The sequence below is a fragment of the Dipodomys ordii genome, unplaced genomic scaffold (genome assembly GCF_000151885.1).
Source record: "Dipodomys ordii isolate 6190 unplaced genomic scaffold, Dord_2.0 Scaffold112, whole genome shotgun sequence".
Lineage (NCBI taxonomy): Eukaryota > Metazoa > Chordata > Mammalia > Rodentia > Heteromyidae > Dipodomys > Dipodomys ordii.
In genome coordinates this window covers 2,879,605-2,906,846 of record NW_012267328.1, presented here as the reverse complement: position 1 = coordinate 2,906,846, position 27,242 = coordinate 2,879,605, and positions in this window count along the sequence as shown.

Here is a 27,242-nt window from a genome sequence, read left to right as displayed (position 1 = left end):
AGTTAAAAACAGCAGTAAATGTGCATGCACACACACACACACACACACACACAATTTTTTTCAAGCAATAAATAAATCACCAGAAATAATTTAAATCGCTTGAAGTTTGCACTATGTAATAAAAAAAAAATCACTGGGAGAAAATTCCAAGGGACTAACTATGAATATTTAGAAAATATGAACTAATTGCACTGAAGAACAGTTTTGAAAACAGAATAGTGTCAAGGAACCACTGGAATTAAATTTCCAGGCAAATGTACCCACCTTTACGATAGGGTGCTTTTACCTCTAATTCTTCACTGTAAGACAGAGTACAGATGAATCTCCACAGGACCATGTGGGTGCATTATTTAAAGGACAAAACAATAGCATCATGACGTATCTGTTCAGAGGCTAAGTTGGCTCGGGTACTATCCTAGACATCTTGAGTCCTGGGGAAAGGTCTACCTTTCCAGTTCCACACTTCCCCTATGGCGAGGTCGTCTCCTTCTTCTTCAGACATTGCTCAAGACATCCTTGGGAAAGAGCAGCACAGTGGAAGTGAAATGCAGACTCTCCAGCTTTTACTGCCTGTTTCCTGTAGGACTGCCTGGGGATGGTCTTTCCAGAAACTCTCAGGCTATGACACATGCCTGCGTGGAGATGCACACACAGCCACACACATCACCCGGGGCTTAGACCCCACCAGGTGCAAGGAATGCATATTTTCATTCATTCCTGCATGGCTGGGGCTGGGACCATGCTTCTCAAACAAGTTCCTGCCAGGCAGGTGCTACCTGCAGCCAGACCACACCTGGGCCTTGAAATCAAGGTCGACACCCTGTTCTCTAAAGGACCACACCAGTAGTTGAGGATCTCTGCTGACCACATCACACCTGCTCCAGCGGAGTGGCGGGAACGGAGCTGTGGGTTACCTAGGAACAGATGAGTGCATATTTCCCTCAGGTTGACTTTCGGACACTGGGTTGTGAATTTCATAAGTGTTTACATACCCTGAAATAGGCATCTTCTTTTCATTATTTCTTAACTTTGTAATGCAGCAAGAGCTATGCTTAGCTCTAGGGTCCTTCTGGATGGATTCTGGGTCTAGAAGGAAGTTGTACAGACTCAGCTACACAGTGTCCAAGATTTACAGTAAAGAAAGTTCCCAAAGGTAGATTTCTCCAAAATATATATATATATATATATATATATATATCCCCAGTATTAATAGTCTGTAAAGAATCAGTATGTATAATGATTTGTTAAATGTACAGAATATATATTTTTATGCATACAATGCAGCATGTGAACATAAAGCAAAATGCTAGAACCTGTATAATATGATGCCTTTTTTATTATTATTATTCCTGTTGGAGAATGATAATGATGGGGGTGATGATGATGATGATGATGGTGATGATGGTGATGGTGATGTCATCTTTGGTAAAGCAAGCAATGACTGAAATCTCAGCTGTAGTGAAAACCTGAGCGGATACATGTCAGGCTCTCTGCCAAGGGTAAGGGACTCACAGTATGGAAAAAAAAAAAAAAGACGGAAAGGGCAGAGGAACGGTTACAAAGAAACGCGACGTGAAAAGGTAGCGTTGGATAGTTGAATAGCACGCATGGAGCAAGAAGAGTTTTCCAGGATGGAAGGAGAGAGGTTAGGATATCTGGAGGGTGATCTGGAGGGTGAGAGGTTAACCCAAGCCTTCCATCAAGGAGAGGTAGGCTGGGCATCGGTGGCTCACACCTGTACTCCTACGTATTCAGGAGACTGAGATCTGAGGATCATGGTTCAAAGCCAGCCTGGACAGGAAAGCTCTTGAGGCTTTATCTCCAATTACCTACCAAAAAGCCCAAAGTGGAGCTGTGGCTCAAGGGGTAGAGCATCACCCCTTGAGCAAAAAACTAAAACTAAAATTCTCAGGGGTCAGTGCTCACACCCAAGTTCAAGACCCAGACCCAGGACTGGTACCAAAAAATAAATAAATAAAAGGACAGGTCAAACAGATGGGCTGAGGAGTAGGCTTTTAAGTTTTTCCAATACTCATCTGATTTGATGTTTTCCCGATACTCTATCAGCGATACTTGGACAGAAATTGCCCGGTTGGACATCTGCTGAGTTTAAACGCCTTGGCAGGGAGAATGGATCTCATGATGTGTCTCTCGAAAAGTTAAGATGAATGTCGTACGAGGAGAATAAATAAGGAAAGCCGCAGTTTCCAGAGTCCCTTTCCTGATGACTAGGGCAGTTTTAAGGACAGGGAGGGAGTTTAAGCAGAGGGGGAAATACTGTCACAGCAAAATGCCCTATTAAAAATAGAATTGGAGAGACTTATTCCTTGTAGATCTCCACGACAAGGCTTGCAAGGGCTTGTGCCATTGCCAAAATCCTAAGAGCTCTCAAACCTGAGAGGCGGATGAAATGTCCACACGAATCTCTGCGTCGTCCACGAACGCCCGGCGGATGGCACACACTGGAGAAACCCGGAGCCAGTCACATTATCTCTAATTGCATACCACGTTGCTTTGAAAAACCACCCACAAAAAAATACCACACTGGAATTACAAAGGAACAGGCCTCATTATCCTTATTATCTTTCTCTTATGGAATTAAAGAAATAAGCAGTGTGCACTGTAATTTACAATTTTTCTTAGCGTTATAAACACATCAAAAAATAAGCTTTGTGGAATCAAGGCAAGTTCAAGAAACAAAGGCAATTGGCAAGGTCTCTAGGTACTCCCATTTTTTTTTTGTAAATTCTGCTACCGTGTGTGGCTTTGTGATTCTTCGGACAGTCAGATCCTCTCTCTGAAAGTAAATATTGGGCAGAGACATCAAGTTCTTAAGCCTCAAAAAGCTCACATATGCATCATTCTGGTTCACACGCCAGTGAATATAAAAGTACAGCTTTGTGAACCCGGCTTGGTAGTTTCAGCACGGATGAAGTATTGGTACAATCCCACCTTCATTTTATGCCGAAGGTATAGCCTTCAAAACTTACATAATTCAAGATTGATGTTGCCGGTGTTACACACAGAAAGTAATTGGGAGGAACTCTCAAGGTGCTTGAAAGTGTAGCAGCTGTAGGTCGGGCAGGATGGGGAGGAGGAGGTTTGATTCCTTGGACATGTCACCTCTCATGTTTTACCACTCGATTTGCCTGGCTATCGAAGACAGTTGTGCACATTCAAGGGTGCGGCTAGACTAGAGATGCTTTGGGTTTTTTGTAGCATCCTCTCCAGTGATTCAGCAAGCCCATCAGTTACCAGCGGGAGCGTTGGTACGTGTCCTGGTGTGTGTTTGACCTTCAGAGCTGTCAGAAGACCTGAATTCTTTCCCAAGTTCCACTTTTCCCCAGACCCCCTTGCGCTGCAAGCTGACGATCACCTCTCCGATTTTATGCGCGCAGTCAGAGTGAGTGCTAAAATCACATCATATTGTCAGCTACCGTGTTCACTAGCTCTGCTCCCTGGGAACGGTCAACTGGTTACACCACCTCCAGCTGACAATTCCCTTCACCAGCTACCCTGGAACTCATAACGTAATTTATAACTCACTCTAATCACATACATGTTTGTAAAAGTTGGTTGAATGTTGGTATGTTTCTGAGTTCACACACGCATGCACACAAATATATATATATATATATATATATATATATATATATATATAACAACACAATATTCAAGGTATCTGTTTCAAATGGTTGTATTAGAAAGCTTCTTGTCATTCTAATGGAAGGTCGAAAGCAGTTAATACTTCCAAGGTTGATTTGGATCACGGTTCTGGTGATTTCTGTCCAAGACCCTGTGTCTACCTAGATTGAGGGCTCTGGGGAGGGACCCAAATCTCAATGGCAGGAAGCATGGTCCAAAGAAGCCTCTCACATCAATAGCAGGGAAGAAGAGGAAATAAGACCTCCTAGATGTGACCATTGTCCTTGGAACTCCTCCTAGAGGGACGCAACAGGCTTTGCGTATTGAGCATCAATCACTCCTCCAGCTGGAAAGCTTTGCCAAGCCCTGTGTGAAGCCAGTCTGGGCATGAAAGTCCATAAGACTCTGATCTCCAATAAACTACTCAGAAAAAGTGTCTGCTGTGGCTCAAGAGGTAGAGTACTAGCACTGAGCGTAGAGAGGCTCAGGGACAGCGCCCAGCTCCCTGAGTTCAAGCCCCAGGACTGACACCAAAAGAAGAGAAAGAAATCAAAAGGATTTCCATGCCATTCCTGCAAGAAATACCTCATGCTTTATCTGCTCTCTCAGAGGTGGCTTTTTTTGTTGAAAGTGGTTAAAAGTTTGGAGCAGTAGAGAAGCCATCTTACGATTGCTTCTATGAGTATTTCTTAGAATTTCGCCTTGACAAACCCCATCCTCTCTACCTCTTAGGGACGATGGGCTCTGTAGAAACTGAGCGAGAACAAGGCTTGCTGGGTACTGGCAGGCAGTACTGTGGGAGAGAGAGAGTTCGAGGTGACACTTGTACATAATGGGTAATTCATAACTGTCATTAGCTTCAGTCCCAAATTAGCAATTATCAGATAAACACTTGAGTGTGAGTGGCTGTGTCCACACACAGGTATTTATCTAAGACAGGTACCTCGGCTTCCCTAGGCACCAGGTTTTATCTTTTTAATTGCCTGGTCAATGTTGAAGAACCATCTCAATAGACTCTAAATTGCAAGTGTTTGTCTTTATTTTTCACTGTTCATACGATGCCTCTTGTCTTATTTTTGTTGTCTTAATTTTCCCTAAAGACTTCTTTGTGGTTTTTAGGGCCGGTTGCCAGGTTTCTGAGAAGTCTCTGTTTTTGTTTTTAATATTTTGCCTGTTGTCGTTATTATTATTTTCTTGCAACCCACATGCCTGAGATGTTTCACAGAAAGAAAACTCCATCTCTAGACTTGACATTGTTTGACTTTTCGAGAACGAGTTCACGTTAAAGGCAGAGTTCTGTTTATTTCTCCCACCCCCGCCCTTGTTCTCCCTCCCCGGGCAAGTTCTTTTCCCTCTTGATGAAAACAGGCAACTAACTGCCTGCCAAGGAGTTCGAAGGCAACCTACTGCTAACCCCCAGGATCCCACGGAGATTTTTGAAAATCTGGGTTCGCACATATCTGGAGAGTGATCACCCCCAGTAAGAACCCCTCTGCAAATCTATGTGGGTGATGGCGATTTCTTACATCTCATTTTCCTTTTTTTTTTTTTTTCTGTTTTGTTCTCCACTCTTGTACTTTCCCCTGCCCAGCCACCCATTCCCAAACACACACACACACACACACACACAAACACACACACAGGGCCAAGTCATACAAAGGCCAAAGGGAAAAAAGTGATAGGTCACCTTCACAATGGGTTTTCTGGGATTATTTAGACGTAATGAATAAAATTGCAAATTCTATTGAGGCTTTTAGAACTAATGAAAATTATCAATGTGTTACACAGCTGCGTTTCAGTTTTGTTTGTCTGAGCCTGGAACAGAATAGATTTTATAAATAGAACTTAAATGTGACCACAGAGTATGCATACTAATCAGTTCATTTTAAGATATTGTTTTGCAATACTTTTAAGATGCACGCATGCTGGGAAAAATTACTTGTCAAGGGAACAATGTAGTGCGATTTCTTACCAAAGTTGCTAATGGAACTACTTTTTTTTTCTTTCTACCTTTCTTTTATTTATTTTTTATTATGTTTCTTTTTTTTTAAAAAACATGAAGTATCTATCACCATTTCCTTTGAGGTAAATGTTAAATTAGGGAATGTCTGGAGAGAAGGAAGGCTGATCTCCAGGAAATTTTTATTAGAAATGCACCTCATGTCTGAGGAAGCAATCTTTATTGGGGAACTGTTAAAAATAAAGGTAATCACCATACATGGGCTGTCACCTGCTGAGTGGTATCAGCTGTCTAACGGCGTCTGCACTCAGGTAGATGTGGCGAGGCCTCTCTTCCCTGGCTCTAAAGAGATTGGATCCGTGTGGGGTGGAGTGCTAAGTGGTTCCCCACCGAACGGTGCCCTCCACCAGACACTTGCTTTTTCTCCTACGTAGGCAATCCTAGCAAGGCAGTCCTGATACCTGGCTAAGTCTCCTCCTCGTTCCCCCCTGCTCCTCTGTGGGAATGCGTTTTGTTTCGCTTGTTTGAAGACAGAAATCCCAGGGGTGGGTTTTGATGTAGGATGAAATCCAGATCCTCTGTCTGCAGAGGAAAAGTGACAGAAATGAAAGCTGCCTTCCTCCAATCATTAGCAGGAATGGATGTGCAATTGTGAACCTTCACATGTATTTTTAAGAGCCCGGGGTGGTCTCTGTGGAGGTGTGTCTTGCGCCTTGGCCAGTGTGTTTCCTCAGGGTGAGCTGAAGATCTAGGCCCCAAGGGTAGCCACTAATGATAAAGACCTTCGAGGGATCTTTCCCACCGGTAAGAGATGGCCTGGAAATGACCTTCAAAATTAAAACCCCATGCGCTCATCGAGGCCTTTCGCTCTCCACCACTCCAGCGGCCAAGCACCTGTCCACAAAGATCCTGACCGAGTAGCCACAGTGTGATTCGATGCACCGACAAACTTGGCTGGGCGAGTCATTGTGTCCTTCCAGAGTTTGGCATCCAGGCCCCTCCCCATCCCAGGACAAATGGGGTCACAGGTGGTTTTTGGTTTTGGTTTTAATTTTTGGTGACACTTCTGAAGCGTTGAAAGAAAAGGAGGAGCAAAAGGAAGATGGGGAAGGATAACGGGGAAGATGATGCGTAGGAAGAGAAGAAGCAAAGACAGAAACACCACAAGGCAGCTCCCTAGGTCTAAAACATTGACTCTCTGGTTCTTCACCAAAATATACTGCCCTGTTGCTGTACAACTAATTGATTGATTAATCGATGGATTAATTAACCAATCAAATGATTAATCGGTCAGTTAATCAGACAAACAGCCTGGGAAAAGGCACAGTCCCTAAAAACAGGCCACATGAATAGCCCAGAAGGTAGAATGTTATAGTGCCATGGAAAGTACCCAGGTGGCTTGAGACTTTCTCTCCCAGATCTGCAGAGTCTGAGGAAGGCAAGCATCTTGGAGAGCATCTACTCCGGGTTTCCCCCGTGACCGCACGCAGAAAGCTTGCACACATTTCTGGAAGAGCAGGATTCTGTTTTAATATCACTAGCATATCAGACACATGATCTCCCAGATTTTATTGCTTGAGACGAGGCTAAAGTATTAAGTAAACAAGAGTATAAATGGTATTAGACTTATGAAATTATACTAAAGTATTCAGCCGGTTTATCCAATCTCTTTCCTTTTGAGTTTTCATTTGTGAGCAGACAGCTACCATTATACCTACATCTTAACCCAAAACCAAAAAGAATCACGCTTCGAGATCCTCTGATACAAGGCAAGATAGACGCTGTTTTTGAAATAAAAAAAGAAATCAAATATGATTTTAAAAACATGTACTATAAGAAATGAAAGGTTGTAATACTATTCTTACCAGAACTATACAATTAATCATTTGCTGTACATTTCTCCATATCGAATAGAGATGTGAACTACCATAGTGAAATACCTTTGAACAAGGACCAGGTGAAACCACCAAGAGTGAACAAATACAACCACGGCACTCACTAGACACCGTGTGGAAAATGACCTAGACGTCTTGTGAGTGGGGACGGAAGGGAAAAACTGGGAGAGAGAGAGGGAAGAGAAGACATGGTACCGAAAGAGCCTTACCTGAATCCCGTAACTGTGACCCCGCGGTGTATCACTTCCACAATAACAATAACGGATTTTTTAAAAAAGAACATTAACTTGTGAACTAAAATAGGGTAGAGTCAGGGGAGAACTCAAACAGTGCGATTTCTTAGAAAAGGCTAAATCAAAGTTCAACAAGATAAACACCAGGGAATGGGTGCTGGAAACGAGTAGAGTGTGCAGAGGAGAAGAGGGGGAAACAGACAGCCCCACGTTCAGTGTACATCCTACAAAACCAAGCTCAGGAGGGAAGGTGGGGGGTGGAGAGGGAGGGGAGCGCATGATACAAGGCTCCAGATGCACCACATTCATAAGCCGCTATGTAAGATGGCGGTTCCTCTGTATAACTACTTAAAGACAATAAACATTCTTTTAAGTGGCCTTTTCTCCTTGCTCTGGGCCAATGTCCAGTGCTGACTGCTGTCATTGACCGTGTCTCCTTTGACGAGGTGACAGTGAGGAGATGAACCTTGCACAGGTGTATCCAGGCTGGAGGACTCAGACTTCCTGGGGGAGATGTAGAGACTTCAGCCCGATTGTTCTTGGACAGGAAGACACAGTGTCTCCGATGTCCCTAAGATTCAGACCTGGCCACACAATGGAAACCGCTGGCACCCTGACCACTTCTAGAACTGTGTGAGGTGCTCTTTCTTTCTTTCAGAAATGAACGATTCTGGGGGCGGGGGGGGGAGTCTCTCCTGCTATCGCAGAATAAAAAGACCCAGACCTGCAAATCACGGGGCCGTGGTCCACAGGGCATCAATCAAATCCACATCTAAGTTCCTCACAAGAATCGCCCTCCCCTCCCCCCCCGCCTCCCATGGGAGGGGGTACTGTGGCTTCTCAGCCCTGCAAGTGACTGGACACTAAAGTAAACTGCACTAAAGTAAACTACGAGGGGGGGGCGCAGGTTGCTGGGTAAATGTACAGAGAGAATGTGCTCGTTTGGCTGCTGGTGTGCGTGAATAAGGGCATGCCCTTTTCTAAACTTTCCACATGATGACCGATGGACTCGTGGGAACTGACTCGATCATTTCTCCTCAGAGCAGGAGCTGACCTCCTGCTCATTACCCCATCCGGGGTACCCTCAAGCCCCTTCCAGTGCTCCCAGAAAGCTTGAGAGAGGCCCACACCACAACTCAATGAAGCAGTAAACACACCACCTTTCCAGGAGTTGTCTACTGATCCACGTCGGAGCCAAACTCGACATTATAACTAGGGAAGAAAAGTCATTGTTTCGGATGAGCAGAATCTTCATCCACCTCCACCTTGCTACACAGCTACACAGCGACCCTCGCCCGCCCCTGACTTTCCTCCCCCCCCCCAGCTTCCTCCTCCACTTGGAAACCTCCACTCTATTCTCATGAACAGCGTGGCTGCTTTATCTCTCATCTTGTTTCTCTCACCGTCTTTTCCCAGAGACTAAATTATCGCCTTGCTTATTACGTTGAGCAGATTTTTGTTCCCCCCAAATTCTGTTCCACTTAACTCTTAGGAAGATGATTTTTTTAAATTTACTTTTATTTTTTAGATTTTTGTGAAGGAGGCATTCCGTGCTGAAATGCAATTTGGAAATGGTAGGTTAAAACAGTTTAACAGGTTCTTCTTCCTCTCTATTTTTTTTATGAAGTATGAAACTTCCTAGAGATTTTCGTGTCTATGCATTATGACTTCCTAAGAAGATGGTATAATTTGAGAAAACACTCATCTGACTATAAATTTCAGTTTTGATTGCATTGACAGGCGCTTGAAGACTACCAGGCTCTTAGGATGAAACATTGTAGTTATAAATTTCTCCCCTTTATTCTCTCAGCTGCTACATTAATATATCATAAGGATAGGTTTGAATTGCTCAAATTGCCATTTGTGATCAATTCTATCAGGGGCTGCTTCCTACTTGCGTTCTTCTATTTCTCTTTGCCGGCTCGAGGAGATTTCCACAGCCACGTTTTATGCGTCTCTGGTACCTTCTGTGTGGTGCAGATTCACCTCTCCCTTGAGAGGTGGTCAGAAGAGGAGAGTCCAAAAGAGGGCGCTTGTGAGATGGGTCTGAAAGTTGTGCCGGCTACCCAAAGTGTAAGACATATGGGGGTAGCCGGGAGAAAGACCAAAAAAACAAAAACCATAGGAAGGGTGGATCATCGGAGCTGTGCTTGGCAGGTGTTAACCACGGGGTCATATTTCTTCACTTGTAAATGCTGAGCAGAGCATCACCTCATTTATTCATTTCGGGATGTGTTTAAGGCCAACGCAGGACCACCTTGGACCTCACGAATCTGTTTTGCGTGTGGGCTGGTGCTAGGGTTTGGACGGCCCCGTCTGCCATTAACCCGAATAGAAAAGTTCCCTTCAACCCTTGCATTTGACATAGTAGCCCAACAGACGTGATTCATGAGCATACTCATCCACGCCGGAGTGATTTTTTTTAGACTCTGAGCGTACAGGTGACTGTTGGTGTAGATTTTTACTGGTTATCAATGGATCTGTTTCTCTGTTTCTGCTATATCGCCAGAAGAGTTAGTAATCTCAGTATTTCTAATGTGTTTTTATTCTTTTCTTCTTGGCTACTTTTCTGACATATTAGTTCTTAGTAAGGGGGAAAAAATGACTCAGTAATAGTAGACATGGATTCTACTGTCTCTTCACAGCTCACTGGGTTCCATAATAGATAATGGCATAATTACTTTTTGAGTTAAAAAAAAACAACTGGAATATGCCTGTAGGTGTATGTACATTTATTTGGTTTGGAACTTATTTTTTTTAGCATAATTCATTTACTATATTTGGTGTGACGGGTCCAAATGAAACCAAGCTTCTGGAGGAGATTATTTTTTAATACAGATTCATAACCCAGGTATTAAGAATGGTTCTCTTTTTCCTTTCCCCCTCACCCAAAGGCAGTAAGAGGCAGTTTTTCTTCTCAAATCCATTAGCCTCATCTATAAGGAATATTTATTCTCTTTTTCCTCCAGATTTATTCACTTTCTCTGCTGGTTTCTGCGCACGGAAAGGGAGCAGAGAAGGATTCTACCCTAGTCATTGGAAGAGCTACCTAAGCATGGGGGATACAGCTGCGGGGGTGGAACCCCCAGATCCCAAGTCCTCACAGACCTGGCCTTGGGGTGCCATTCTGTTTGCACCAGAGGGGCAGGGGAAGAAACTTTCCCGAGCACCAGCTACGATGCTTTCTGCCTTTGGCCCCCATCTTTTCAGACCATCCCCCTGCAGAGTGTGCTAAACTACGTCTATGCGTGTTACGTTGGGAAACGAGACACGGGGAGACTTCCACGTCCTAGAAACCAAAGGTGGCACTGTCACCTGGTCACCGCCCCCTCCTTCTCCTCGCGTGCTCATCCGAGTTTGGGGTGAGGAGCCTGGGATCCCTCACAGGTGATCCTCACTGGCTGCTGTTTAAGAGGAAAGGCTGGAGAGGCCTTTCCAACCAATCTCATCAGCCCAGATGGGAGAGAATTGCTGCATGGAAAAAGACAGCCACAGAATTCAATCAGTTCTGTCACTAGTGGAGCTTGCCTTCCTTCCTTCCTTCCTTCCTTCCTTCCTTCCTTCCTTCCTTCCTTCCTTCCTTCCTTCCTTCCCTCTTTCCTTCCTTCCTTCCCTCTTTCCTTCCTTCCTTCCCTCTTTCCTTCCTTCCTTCCTTCCTCTCCTCTCCTCTACACTCCTCTCCTCTTCCTTCCTTCCTTCCTTCCTTTTCTTTCTAGACTCAAAGCAAAATGGAGAGACACGTCATCAGCAAAGAGTGAGGATGAGAAGGGCGGTGGGTGGGCACTATGGCAGGCTCTAGGCACCGCTGTGTGGATGTAGGCCTTGTCCTTACGAGGGGCAATCCTGTACGGACGGCCGCATTTTCACGTGAATCTCGGGATGCGCACATGCCAGGGGTACCTGGCGATCTACTGTTCCATGTTTCTTCCTGTCTCTCTGGTATTTGCTAAGGATATCCAGGGAAGATCTTTACTAACATTTCTCATAATGAGCTGATGGTGAAGAATTACTCGCCCCCCAGAGGCCCTAGTAGCTTCTAGAATCATCTCCCGCACATACCTTTGGACTTTCCTTTGGGTAGCTAGTGGATGGTAGGCGTCCGGGGCGGAGGGGGAGGCAAGGTAGAGATCGGATGTATAAATAGCTCCCCACCTTCGCTCGTGAAATTACCCAGTGGCGTTAGCCAAAGAGTACAAGTGAGTGGCAGGCTCAGCTTGCAGGGCAAAGCCCTGGACCCAAGCCAGCCCCTCCAGCTCGCAAGCCAGTGTGAAGTCAAAGCAACTTGTGTCGACAACGTTGACAGAAGGCGCCCCGTGCAAACGAGAGAGAGAGAGAGAGAGAGAGAGAGAGAGAGAGAGAGAGAGAGAGAGAGTTCGGAAACGAACTGCCAGATTATTAATGCGAAAGAAACGTTCCCAGCCGGCTCCTCCCTTCTCCTCTCCGGCTGAGCTTTCTTATCCGTTGTCGCTGATCTTCCTCCCTGTCACAGCCAGAACAACGCTGCAGACGCAGATAAACACTCTCTCGGCTAGGCAAGAATCCAGAAGGCCAGGCCAGCCAAACAGGCGTTTTGCTCTTTTGAAGTTTCTAGTGGACCTTGGCTGTTTATGTGGCCTTCTGGACAAAGATCTAATTTGTGAAATCCTGGCCAGTCAAAAGCAGGGACACCAGACTGCTCGATTGTAAAGTAGATAAATAAGAGAAGGAAAAGGGATTAGGACTGCTCATCTCCTAGATGCCTTAATAAAGTCTCTCTTTGTGGGGTGAAAAAAATAATACATTATTAAGATAGAGAACAGGGGGCTTGAATATTATATCTTACTCAGAGAATTCATCAACATGTCACATCTTCTTCGATATTTATCTTCCTGCTCACATACAACATTCTATAGATTAGGATTCACAGGTGCTATTCTGTAATTGTTTTTTCAACTTAATAATAGAATATACTCTCTTATCCATAATCTAGATGTATCTTTCTTTCTTTCTTTGTTGGTGCCAGTCCTGAGGCTTGAACTCAGGGCCCGGGCACTGTACCTGAGATTATTCAAGGTTACTACTGTTCTACCATTTGAGCCACAACTCCACTCCCCACTTTTTGGTAGTTCACTGGAGATAAGAAGAGTCTCATGGACTCTTTCTGCCCAGGCTGGCTTTGAACTGTGATTCTCAGAACCCTGCTGGGTTGCTAGAATGACAAACGCGAGTCACCAGCACCTGGCTACCTCTTTCCTTTGAGCAACCGCGTAACATTCCAGTGTCTGCACACTTCACAGCTCAGGCCCCCAGTTGTTTTTATTAACATTTACTTGTGTTTCCAACTAAACACTGTGACAAATAAAGCTGTAGGGAAAACGTCCCTGGAGACCACATTGTTCAGTGTTCACACGTGTATTTCTGGAGGATAAATTCTTTGGAAAAGTATGTTTGAGCCAAGGGGCCTGTGATCCAACACCTTGGTAAGAATCAGGGTCACCCAGGCAACAACCTCACTCCAAATCTTCCCTCCACGATGGCTGGAAAAATAGCAGATTTCCAGAACTGCACTTGGGATGGGTCTTCTCAACTTCTTATCCATCCCACCGCCAGGCCTGAAAGGATTCCTTTCTTGCTCATTTTTATGGGTGATAATGTGTTCCTCACACCCAGCACTTCTTTTTTCTCTTTTACTGCAGATACCACAAGCTCTTACAGAAACGGCAATCTAGGTTACCTGGAAACATTTTCGTCGCCAACTTGCCTAGAAAACCGGGGACTAGAGAACAGAATTGGAAGTGGTGGCTTTGTCCTGGTTATAGACAGGTGTTACTCCCAAGTCTCATTCACGGCTCCCCCTTGGATTACCTATTTTAAAAGGTGGAGGCTGTTTATTCACCAGGGTTCTGTACATGATTTTGGGGTGGGGGTTATTCCTTAGGGCTTTGTGGATACATTCCTAAATTTCACAAATGGAAGGCATTTGCTAGAGACAAACATCCTGAGAGGCTCAGTAGTCATAAACAAGTATCTTCATACTCTGTGATTAGCACTCAATAATGACCGATGTTTAGACCTCCTCATTTCTGTCAAAAATCCATTTCAGCAGACACAGAAATGGCCTAAATCATTTGATATGCTGTAGCTATGAAAAAAGACCTCATGGCGTGCTCCGCATTCAAGTCGCTGACCCTCGCTGGAAGAGCAGCAATTAGTTGAGCTATCTATCTGTTCCACGCATACCACCCCCCCCACACCACCCCAAATCTCCACACTCCCCCCTCCCTTGGAAAGAGAGGACTTCAATGCCAGGAACACAAAGAGCAGTCATTTCAAACCCAAGCCACTTTCATTCTGAAGCTCATACCTCCTCCCACCCTTCCTCCTGAGCTGTTTTCCCCCTGGCTTCTAACCAGTCTCTCAAAGACTTCACCAGCAGTGGGCATACCTGCCACCTGCCTGTTGGGGGAATTGCTGAGGGGCAGGGGAAGAGGAGGGGGAGGGGCAGGGGAAGGGAGGGGGAGGGGGAGGGGAGGCCCATCCATGCCTGGAACTGATGGGCAGTTTGCCGTGAGAATTCCTCAGGTCACACTGGGACTGAACCTCTCAGTCCTCAAACCCAGCATCACAAGGGCTCGTCCGCCTGCCTCGGGTACTTGGGAGGCATGTGAAGCTTTCTTTGCCATTCTGAAGGCCTGGGTGATGTCTAGGAGCCCCCGTGTCGACTGAGAGCCCGGGATCTTTAGACACTGTTGGTGTGGGGTCCCCTAGACCCCTGGAGAACCACGCTCCATTATGGCTCTTCAAGACCCCCAGACCGTGAGGCAGGGCGTGTTTCCAGTACTCGTTCCTGGATGGATGGAATGGTTAAGTGCCTGGTCCAGGCTGGCCAGTTACACAGTCTGTCACTAACGAGTTCTCAAATGACTTTGGGACAAGTGGTGTGACACGTTGTGTATGTTTGGGTTACCTTTCACGCAGAAACAAGGGTGCAAAATGGTCTCCGGAATCTGGCAGACCAGCCTTGGAAAGGCACAGACGCGGTCCAGAGGCAGCCCTGGCAGGATCTTGAGCTGTTTTTGACGATGAACAACAGCAGGGCCTCGGGATGTATACCAAGAGATGCAAAAGAGTGTCTCTGGGAAGCGTGTGCTAGCCAACACCTGTGCATTCGTAAAAGTTTGTAATGGTGCTTACCAGTCTTTTGGGGAGAATAAGAATGAAATAAAACCTGCATCCTCAGGTTACTTGTCTAATCATTAGTGAGCTTTCCTGTCACAGTGATAGCCCAAATCCTGGGAAAGCACCTGCCTTAACTGTAAGGGTTTTTACAAGGTGCCCTTTGGAGGAATTAAGAGGTCAGAGGCCTGGCATTGTCCTTGGACCGTGCACATGCCTCTGTGTAGTTTACTATACCTGTCCAGGAAGCTGAGTTTTCCCAACAGCTGGTTTATGTTTCTACTTGCTGTGGATTGCGTGAGAAGGATGTGTGTAACGATACCTTCCATGCCCCGAAGATCCTCAGCAGAGTGGGCTCATGTTGCGGGCATGGGAAGGGAGAGGCGCCGGCCCACTGTCAGCTCCCTACATAGATATAAATCAAGTCACTCGAAAGGACTTCCAGAAGACGCATCAGCACTGTTCATCGATGAATAGATCTGTTGCTCGGCCTTTCTCTCTGTAGCCAATCCTTCACCCAGGGAGGCAAATGGCTTGCAAAAGACTTCAAGTTTGCATTTAGGATATCTTCATACATACACACACACACACACACACACACACACACACATATATAAGTATATATGTATATATATGTGTATGTATATATATGGGATATATATCTATATCTGTATAGATAGATATATAAATTTATATTCATATATATTAGCTAAAATATATAATATACTATAATGTATTATATATTATATAATATGTATAATATATTATATATTAAAAAGTATAATACACATATATTTATATATAATATGTAGATGTTATATATAGCTATATAGATATCTATATATAGATATCTATTTTCATCTACAGATATAGAGCCCAGAGTTTACTCAACTAGACAGAGTTGGCATGAATTTGAGGGAGGAGAATCTTTTTACCTTCGCACCATCTGTAAGTTAGACTTTGGTGCTTCTTGTTGTTGAGGTAAATGTTCTGCGCTGAGGGGCCCAGACCCTGACTTTGTGCCCTCTGTTTAATCCTGGATAGGGCATCTTTGTCCTCTGTTAAATCCCTGCCCAGGGGTGTGAACAGACAATGTACAACATGCGTGTGGGCATGAAAGGGAAGAACTGGGAGAGAGTGAAAGAAGGGGCAGACATATCCGCCCCCCCCGAAATGTACTCATCACCTGACTTAGGAAGCAGGGACCCCTCCGTTCATCACCTTACTAATAACCATTTTAAAAGGTGTCCACGAGTTCAGGCCCAAGTGTATAAGAGAAATGTCCTCTGGTGAGATCAGCAACCGTATTCCTTCCCGTAGTTCCCAGAGAACAAAGGAAAAGATAAGAGCTGTTGAGTTAAAGCAGAAGAGGGTGGCGGACTCCCCGGCTTGGTCCCCGGCTCCCACAAATAGGAAAACGGCCACAGCCGACTTTGATGAAAATGTTCCTGTAATAAAGCCCGTGATGGAAATCTCTCCGTCTTCGCTCTATTCACAGAAGAAGGGGGGGGGGAAAGAATGCTATTGCTGGCTACAATCGTAAGGTGGGAAATGTGTGATCATGGACTCCCGACACGTTGTATTGATTGAACGTTCGCTATTACAGACCCACCTTCCTGACTGGGCCCTGGCAGATACCGGCGGTGGCATTTAGGACAGCACCTACGAAGGTAAGACACTTGTGAAATAAGTTGGGGGTTCTGTAGGCGGGAGGACACTCACCGGCCAGGAGCACAGAGGAGGTCTTGCCCTGCTGTGGTGTCGGGAGGCGTTCTGAATGGCTGCCCGGAAGACAGGCGTCGGCTAGGAGGGAGGAGGGAGCGTGTGTGTTGAGCATGCAGGTGTCAGTCACGGGGCCGTGTCATCCAAGGGTGGACAGTGAGCTTGCCTTGGGGTGCAGATCCAGTCCAGAAAACGATTTAAACATGGTGTAAAGAAACAAAACCCCAAACCTCTCAACATAAGCACGTAGGTGCACAGCACGCGGAGCGATGGCTGGGCAGCCTTGGCCTTGGGTGACCCCACCACGGATTTCCTGCCCGCCGTTTTGTGGAAGTTTATCCCCCAGATCAGATGGTGGCCGGGAAAAAGGACGTGAGGGGGAAAGGAGGGGGGGAGGGGAGGGGGAGAGGGACGGGGATACTCTGAGATGTGTGCTAAAGGTGCCCAGCCTTGGGCCTGGGTGGAGACCAGGTGAACTTCAGGGAAACCTGGACCGGGCATGGGCAGAGCGCCGTGCTGACTGCAGGCATCCTGGGCCTGAGCTGCGTGCAAGCCAGGTGTGCGGTGCATTCTGGGTGTGTGTTGGCATACTCAGTCTGAGGGGGGCCCACCGGGGAATGAATGTGAGAAACATTTGAACACGGGAATGGCCTCCAGACTCAAGACTGGAAGAGCAAGGTGGGGAGAGAGAAGTCTGGAGGAGATTGAGAGGAAAAGAAAAACAAATACATGTCCAGAGGATACAGGTATAGAGACTGGAACTGGCATTTTGCCCCCAGCATAGCTGAGAGAGGCCTGGCTCACTCTTACCTGTCTGGTCTAACGCCTGTAGGGTGTGTGGCTTATCATTAACCTTGGTCCAACCCTGGTCAACTCCAACCTTCCAGGGTACATTCCCTTCCTGAAGTTACAAATGGAGTTCTCCTCTCTTCCTTGCAGCAACTGCTGGGTGGGAATATAGTGCCCAGAGGGAAGTGAAGAATTCTGGTGTCTGGTCGACAGAGGCTCTGTGTGTTGAGACTCAGAAAGGCTTCCTGATTTAGAGATCCACATCCTAAAGCCTAGAGATAATGCATTCGCCCATACTTGAACAAGTCCTTTCTCTACAACTGGGCTTCAAACACAGTTCTTGGGATACCCACACTTCCATGGACTGAGCATTTGTTACAGACTCAACGGCATAGCTACTAGAGTGAGCTACGTATCAATTATTCACTACCTCGTTTTTTCCCCACCAAATATTATATCATTATTCCTCAGTGTTTTGGAAAGATTGGCAAATGGTTAGATTTTCATTTTTGAATCCTAAGGCTCTTTGAATGCTTACACCTATAACAACACTTCAGTTACTTGTGATATGACCTCAGGAAAAGTTTGGTGAGTTCACTGTGGCTGTCGTGCTCACTTAATGGCAAAATTGATTTATTTCACAATGTAGATTTGACAGGTAGCATACGTACAGAAACTGCGAAGCCTGGTAGGAAATATAAACACCGGCCCTCTCCTTATAAAGGCTTGTAGTTTGGGTGCTGAAATGAATACCTGTTAATAAAAATCATGTAACAAGTATTCAGCGATCATCAAAATAAAATTTCCCCCGAACATCCCTTAAAATGGAACATGTACAATGTATTAGAATAGTCTCACAAATCCCTTCAAACATATTAGACTAACATGCTGAATTATTATCTGCTCTCTGCATCTTTTCCTCTGTTAAAAGAATTTTTTAAGATCTCTTTCCTTAGCCTGGTAACTATCTAAACTATGCACCAAACAATTATTTGGTGGTTGAATATGCATGAAGACATGGTTGTCTGATTTTCTATATTTGGGACATGATGTTTTATCTATGTGTGAATATATATTACCTGAGTATATATTATCTGGGAGGTGTTGCTTGGTGGCTGAGGGGAATGGGCCTAGAATGCAGAAGGCCCTAGGTTTCACATTGTGAAAAAGACAGTTACCAGTATGTTCTTTCTTTAGTATTTTTGTAGAGTTTATACTTTAGTTTATAAGGTCACAGTAGATAGTAGATAGTAATGTTGAGTCCTTCAAAAAATAATGTACCAGTCCAGTTATTTTTGCTTTAACAAGTAAACAAATACTTCTCAGACATGAACGTGCAAACAAATGTGTGCTATCAAAATCTAAACACTAGTGGTGATCACTAAATGTTTTCCATACACATGGCCAGTATCCTGAAAATCCAATTTATTCCTCCACCAAAGAAATGTTCTTTACCTAAATTACTTCATTTTTATCCTTACACCAACATTACAAAGTAATGGTGCACACAAAGTAAGTTGTCTGGGCTCACCAACTTGCTTCATGGTAAAAGCATGATAGCAACTTGAGAAATCAGACTCTAGAATCAGATTCTTCCTATCACAATGGTATAGTGCAGAGCTCTGCAAAGTGAACCAGGCCAAATTCAGCCGCTGCTTGTTTGTTAATCAAGTTTCATTAAATAGAGCTATTTCCATAGCTTAAAGATGGTCTGTTGTTCCTTACAGCTCAAAGAATGGGCTTGAATAGTTATGACCTGGTCTGTATGACTTATAAACTTAAAATACATTGTCTGATCCTTTAAGGAAAAAAAATCACAGAACATAACATCACTTGAATGGAAATCAAATGAATTGTTTCATTCTATAATCTTAAATGTATGCTCTATAATAGAAGGTAAAACGTGGCACCTGTGTGGCCAATTTTCCTGGTTATATTTCCATGTAGAATATGGGTAAACATTCATCATCATAATTATTAGTGTTTTCTATCCTGTTGAGTCAGATAGATATGTTAATTGTCATTAGCTCTTGTATATCTTATGGATAGTCCAAATAGGTATATTCAGGGTATTTTGGAAATGTATGCTTAACTCAGATTAATATTCTAAGTTGTATTCTTAAATAGGTTGTGGAATATTTATAGCTTTAGGACCTAATGAAGGTTCAGTAGACTTCTTTTTTGGGAAATAACTTTAAAATATATTTGTTTTTAATTATGTTTTCCTACAAAGTTCCATTTTAGAAGTTGCAGAGAAACATACATTGTAAAATAACTAATAAAATGGAGAGGTTCTAGGTAGCATATTTTTCTTACTAATTTTAAGGAGGAGTTTTTAAACATTATTGTGAATCATAATTATGTCATTATATGTTATAAATATATTACATGTATTTACACTACATAATTAGACCTAATTCTAATTATGTAGATTCATGGTAATCAGCTAAAATTTGCTTTAAAAACTAAGATAATTCCTCTAACAGATGCTACCTTAATAGAATATTAAGTTTGAGAGAAAAATCTCACAAAAATAAGAAAATTAATAAGTAATGATTAAAATTTAGCAAGCAAGTAGAATGACATACCTTGTCATAACTCTTCCAAATCTTCATTTTAAGAAAAAAACTATATGTTCAGGGGTAGATGCATTTGACAATTTTGTAAATAATGTTTTGGTGAAAATACCTCTTAAATTGAAGAAGAAAGCAATCCAATAACAAGGCTTCAAAGTTTTAAAGATTTGTTTTGGTAAAACATAAATACTCTCTTTTCAGAGCTCCTCTATAAAAACCTTTAAAAAAAAAAAAAAGAAATGCTCTAGTTACAAAGAGGTAAATAAAAGCAGTATTTCCCACTGGAATCTTGCTCTCTAGATGTTAAATCTAACATCATTGCTGTAAATTGCTAGTTGTAGTCTTTGATTGACATGTTTACCCAGATAATGTAACAGTTTTTGTGAAAGAAATCTACTTAGTGTCTGTATGACATGAAACATGTTTCTCGGAAGGAAAAACCCCAGCGTGTTCTTTCAAATGGGAGTCTTTTCTCTCCAAATCTTTGGAGCTGATAACGAATCGTGTAATTTGGTTTACTCCCTCATTTACCCAACATTAGTAGTTCAATTGCAGTGTGCATCTAAATATACTTCTGCAATTCCCTGGGTAGCTCTGTCCTTGACTTTACTTCAGATTTATGTTCAGCACTGAGTTACCAAGAAGCCCCTTCTTGCAACACAAGATGTCTGCTCTTGAGTCCTAGACCTTTTTTTTTAATATTGGATTTAAACCAGGTCTGCTTTGTCAACACACACACACACACACACACACACACACACACAGAGCTCTGATTGCTTCAAATGGAAGAAGTCAGGCATTACTTCCAGTGTCCTCCCCACTAAGTATCAAATGTGATTTGTGTTTCATAAAGTATATTCGTCCCTCTGAAGCTGTCATCATTGTCAGTTGACTATGGGGTGGATATATTTCCAAATCACCTCCAACTTGTGCAGTGGACTTAATCTTTCCATGGCCTAGGACTTTGCAAATACAAAATACAAGCAGCCTGAGGAGAAAACAATATAATATTTTCCCAGAAAATGGTCAGAGTAGACAAAGGCCAGCCTGAATGCTGACCTTGGGAAGGCCCCTCTATTAGAGCTGAGGCTTAGTGGTCTGCATTCGACCCTGACATAGCTGGAAGGTCTCGAACCAGCCAGCCAGCGACTTCTTTGGCCTTTCTCACAGAGTTTTCATGGCCGTTGTCTTTAGAAACTCCCCTTCCCAAATGCTTTGCAAGGCCTCGTTCACAAGAAGCTGGTCTTCCCTCTCCTACCCGTGGGCCCGACACATCTCAAGCCTTCACTCTTAGGAAATATCACCTTGACAGCCACAATCCATGAGAGTAGGATTTCCTTGCCTTGAGTTAGAGAACTGCACATTTAACTATACGGTCTGTCTCCATCTTTATTTTACCTTTACCAGAGGAGTTAGAGCAACTCTGAAACAAACAACAAAAAGGGAAATCAACAGTTTAATGTCAACCTTCTCTATTGAAGAGCCTTTGAGATCAGGCGTGTTTTGATTATTTATCTTTGCCCATTTTGTACCTTTTCGGGTGCACTGTGCTGAGCTCATTACAGTACCATCCTGGTTAGAAGACTTACCTTTTAGAGTATGACATATATTAACACCCCAGTCCCCATGATTTTACCTCCCAAATGCTGGGACTACACGTGTGAGCCACCATCCCCACATAATGCATTATTTCTCTTTGAATACCGGCTTCTAGCCAGCTTGCTTGCCTAGCAAGCAAACTGCTAGACCAAGCCAGGTTAGCTAGATAAATGTTAAGAAAAGGGATAATGTGGTGGTAAGACAAAATAATTTTATGCATTACTAGGATTATCAGCACCTACTTAGTATTCATCTAAAGCAGTTCTTTTATATTATGAGAGACATGATACTAAGTGTTCTTTGAGGGGTATCTCTCCCAAATGGTCTTTCACATGGCCACTTCTGGTTCATTCATTCCAGGATCATGTTTGTATATACAACCACTGTCAGCCTTGAAGAAAGTCAGAAGTTGATCACAAGAGTCCACAGTGCCTCACAAATTATGGTTAGAAACTAAGTACACATTAGAGTCCAGGTCAAGGATTTCTTCATACTGTCTCGGATGCTAGAATCACACCATCTCACAAAGAGTTCTTCGTTTAGAAGCACCGTGTAGTTTGAGAAAATCGAGGCGTTGTGACTGTGTGGTTGTTTTCAAAGCCCATTATACCTTTCTCTGTTTAGGGGGCCAGAATGACAGAACACTTGGATATTGAAGATTAGAACTGTTACTCCATTCAGTAGCGAGTCTAAGAGTCTAACATAAAACCTAGAGGCTTAGTATTTAGAAATGACCTTGATTTCACGTTCTTCTTTGATGTCTTAATTTGCATAACCCCAAACCAGCATGCCGTGGTCTCTGTGGGAACTGAAAGTAGTCTAGACTCCAGATCAGTTGGAAGGACGCAGAAGGAATGGGGCTGGTATGTGGAATATGTCCCATGAGTCCCCTGGGGCTGATCAAATAGACATTACTAATCCATCACTGAGCTCTCTCCTGCTGAGCCTGGACGCAGCCGCAGAATCCTTCTCAATGTAGAACTTCCATCAACCAGGACCAGTCAGCTGGACTTGGCAGGTGCTTAGGAAGCATTTGCCATTGTTGGATTCGATTCTGGCCCTAGGACGTTCACCAGCAGTTGTTACTTCATGATCTCTACCTTCTACCTGCCTTTTCAAGATATCGTGGTGAGCCTTTTTTTTTTTTTCTACCTGTGTCTTACAGTCAATTAATCTCATGATTTTCAAATTTGGACATAAATAGTGGCGTTCTCCTGGATCTAAACCTCCCCAGATCTCAGAGCCACGAGGCAAATTTCTGTATTGTTTTTCTAACGTTTAGAATGAAACAGAAATTTCGCAGAGATGCAGAATGGAGGAGAGAACTAAGAACCCCCCTTGGAGAAATGCCTACTAGGAGACATAGTGGGTTGTCATGGATGTGGGCAGGAGGTGCTGCTGGTATCTGGTGGATGAAGATCAGTGATGCTAGTAAGGACACTAAGAGAGCCCCAAATCCAATCCCCACAATTAAGAACTGCAAAATGTCAGTATTATTCAAGTAGACCGACGCTGCCCGGAGCTGTTCAACGACCTCGTGCTCTGTTAGATCTTGAAATAAACAGTTTGGAAATTGAAATATTGACACTATTATTTTGTTGTGTAAAGGCAACCATCTTCTACCAAGAAGATACTTTCACTTCTCTTTGAGTTTTATCTTTGGTCCAGTGTCCACAATTTGATGAATAAGATGTCCCCCCCAAAGAAAACAACCTCCCAAAGAAAACAGCCAGTCGGTGCCAGGGCCTTGGTGGCTTCGGCAAGGGCTCCCAGAGTGTGCACTTACCAGTGTTCTCACCCTGAGAAGCTGTTCTTGTAGCACACGATGGATTTCAAGGGTTCTCCATGTTTCTGTAAAGTGTTAAGTTTAATCTCGCAAGATTCCCGCCCCCACACCCCTACAAAAATTTGCTTCTGTCTACCCCCACAGGCCGGTGGCTCATTTATGTGAAGCAGCCCCAGTCCCAATTGTATTAACATGTTGCTTCAGATAGGCAAGCAAGGGTTTTTCACTTACACCCACTTCCAAACTCTTTGCTTTCTGAGGATTAAACCCATTACTCCCCCCCTCCCCAACCCTCCCTCCACCGCTGTCACCCAGAGATAGCGAGAGCCTTTTAGACAAGACACGGTGGCTGGGAACATTTCATATTAACTCCAATATATAAGCCTTAATAAGCCAATTTCCCATTCAGTTTAATCTATTTTCAGCAGATCAAAATAATTAAAAATGCTAACAGTTATGGTAATTTTCAATACACTTGGAGAGAGGCAATTTAGATAGCACCTTCCCAACGAATCTATATTTGTATAAATTCTGATCAAGAATATTTGTTCAATTTTGTACAAATCAAACATGAATAATTTCTTCCATCTTACCCCTTCCATTGTTGTGTTTTTGCCTGTATCTCGTTATCCATTTGCCTCTGGCATGCTGCTCTGGGAAGATTTGATTAAAATCAATAAGTTATTGGGAAGATGGCAATTAGCGGTCTTTCACCTATAATAGCTGTGTCTGTTAAGCTTCCTCTGTGTTAATCACAATATTTTAGCAGGACACTTCTCTACAGCCTTGCAATTTAATGAAATGGAAGCTTTAAGAAGCATCCTTAATTTGGGGACCCTGGACGAATGTTCCCGTGTTTTTCTGTTTTGATAGGAGAGCCGAGCATTTCTGTAATGCATCAGAACCCTAGTCTCCTTTGAGAATCCCCACCCCGACTTTAAGATCTCAGAAATATCTACACAGTTTGTTCCGCATCAACTTCAAGTCCGCTCAATGAAGCATAAAAGAGATATGCCAGAACATATCAATATATGGATTTGTTTAACTATTTCAAAGTGACTTGATAGTTTGTTTGTAGTAAGTAATTGATAGGGGAGAATTCTTTACATTGGCTGTATGATATCAAATGGTAAGTGCCCAGGCTAAACACCCAACCTGGACTTCTTGCTTCTAGACAGCAAGTAGTGATTGCAAAAAGTCATTAATTAGAAAGAGGTTGCCCACCCTTCTTCCCTTCCCCCCCACCCCGCCCCCGCCCCATTGGTTACTATTTGCTTCTTTGTCAGGAAGACTCACTAACTACCTCTGTTTCATTACTTTAACCACACTGGGTCCACACACTGGGTCTACACATGCGTGCACACACACACACACACACACACACACACACACAGAAATCTAACATGCTTGTTATTCAGTGTTGTATTAGAAAGTCCACTTTTATCCATTATTTATACATAATGACATTTGCTATGACAATAGGCTTTTAGGCTAGTAAGCGAATAATGTTCATTATAGACTGATAACTAAGATCCTATTTCATAAATCGACTAGTAATTCTGTCCTTAGAGAATTAGCATACAAGGTACTAAAATGGAAATATACACATAATTAGTGGACATTTAGAAAACACTTTGATTTCTTAGGGCTCAGGCCTGTTGATTTCCTAATTCTGAAAAATTTGACATGTTTTTCTGCTGTGAGTCTCAAACTAAGAAATCCAGGCTAATGCCAATGAAATATGGAAGTGGGTCTTTCCAAAAGGAAGCATGGTCTGAGAGCCAAAAGAAGTAGGAGAATTGTACAACTCATATTCGTAAGGAAAGAGAATCTATGGTTTCAGTGACTGATTTTTTTTCCACGTTCTCTAATTGTAAAGCAGTGGAGCCACTGATTCCAATAAATGAAATTACTTCAAATATTCAGCACTCTTAGCTTCTTATGTCATTACATAATAATTTTATCTGTACACCAAGAATATTTCTGGTACTTGGTGTCATTTTTATGCATCTAATAAGTTTAGTTGACTATCTTTAATAATAATGGGTCTCTTATTAGACTCAAAAGAAAGTTAGAAGGATTGTTTTTCCTAGCTCCCATCAGAAATTCTTATTGTAAAATCTCTTTATAGAAGTCTCATACTGTAATAAATGTTACTTAGATGTCACCTGCAAGATAACACAGAGATTATTTTAATGAAAGTAATGAATTCATTTTACCCCCTTAAGAATTTGAAATCTATAACTACTCTAAAATATATGTTATGGAAATATCCTGCCAGTGACAGAAAAATGTAAGTCTTTTCACAGATAGCTTACTGTTAATTTGCATCTTGAATATGTAGTAGCTTCAGGATGACATCGGAGTAGCAACGAGTTTCTGATGGCGTTGAAGAAAGAAAGCAGAAATATCTGACATCCCCTATGCAGGCAAGTTGCTTTTATTGATTATCAGGGAGCTATTAATTATTCTTTTCTGGTTTTCTACTATTCGGTTCCCAGCCACCTCTAATGTCATAGTTGAGAGGCGTATAAACTATTAAGTAGTCTAGTTAGACCCTGCACTCCTCGCGATCTGCCGGGCATTGTTGAGACACAAATGAATACTTCGGAAAATGCATTTGCCCTTGTAGTGCTTGCAGTTGTGCAAGAGTTTGGAGTTACAGAAAAGCTCACACGGGGCATGCGTGGGCCCCGTGTGGCTCGGAGGGCAGCCGAAGGCGGGGGAGATGGAGAGGGGAGAGGAGGCTGTGGCGGTAGCCCGCTCAGTGGGAGCATTTGCTGTGAGCACTGGTGGTATTCATGCGTGTAAAAAAAAATCAAGAGGAGCCAAGTACAGTGGCACACATCTGTTGTGCCAGTACATTTGCCCGAGGGAGCGGGGGAAGGGAGAGGAGGGGAGGAAGGAGGAGGCCAGGCCCACACGTAGGAAAGTCTGCTGTCAGCAGGCTATGCAGGAGCTTGGCGGTGGTCTCCACTTGCGTTTTGACCTATGGGAAGCATGGTGATAGGACCGTAGTGCAAGATCCTGTCTGAAACAGTCACTGAAGCAAAAAGCGATTGAGTAGGTGGAACAAGTGGTAGAGTATCTGCCTAGCCAGGAGTGAGGCCTTGAGTTCAAACTCCAGTCCAGCCAGAAGAAAGGAAGAAGGGACAGGGAGGGAAGGAGGGAAGAAGGGAAGAAGGCCTTTAGTTCCATTCTTAACAAGGGAAAGAAAAAGGAAGGGGAGAGAAAGGGGGGAGGGGAAAGTAAGGAAGAGGGAAGGAAGAGGAGGGAAGAAAAGGTGCTGCGGTGTTGGGTGTGGTGGAAGTCTAGGAAGCCAGTGTTGTATGACGGACAGTAATATGGACCTGACAATAGAAGCTGGGCAAGAGAAGCATCCCGTCTTCTTAGAAAGGACCAGCATGTGCCAGGTCAAGGTGGGATTCAGAAAGAATGATCATAAAATGGCACCGTTCGCTAGGAGTAGGAGAAAAGAGGAGAGGAGAGCTGGTCAGGTAGAGAGGGGGGTTAAATGAGACCCCACTTTTCATGCTCAGTAACGGAGAATTTAGTCATTTTGTCTTACTGAGGACCATTCCTCTGATGAATGTTAACAAGATCTCTTGTGGTTCAACCTACCCAGAATTATGGAAGAGAGGGTTTGCTGGGACCCGTAGCTCAGCGCGGTTAAGGTGATCCATTGCAAACCTGCCACCGCAACGTTACATATTCAGCACTGCCAAAGCACCTAGCGTGTCGTCAGTGGCAAATTAGCATGTTTCAAATGAATAAACAGATGAAGACTTAAAGAAGAGCTTCCAATGGCTGACACGATGAGTTCACAGAACAAAGATAAAATCAGTCGTTTGTTGTTTCACAGAAAAAGAGTTCCATGCCAAA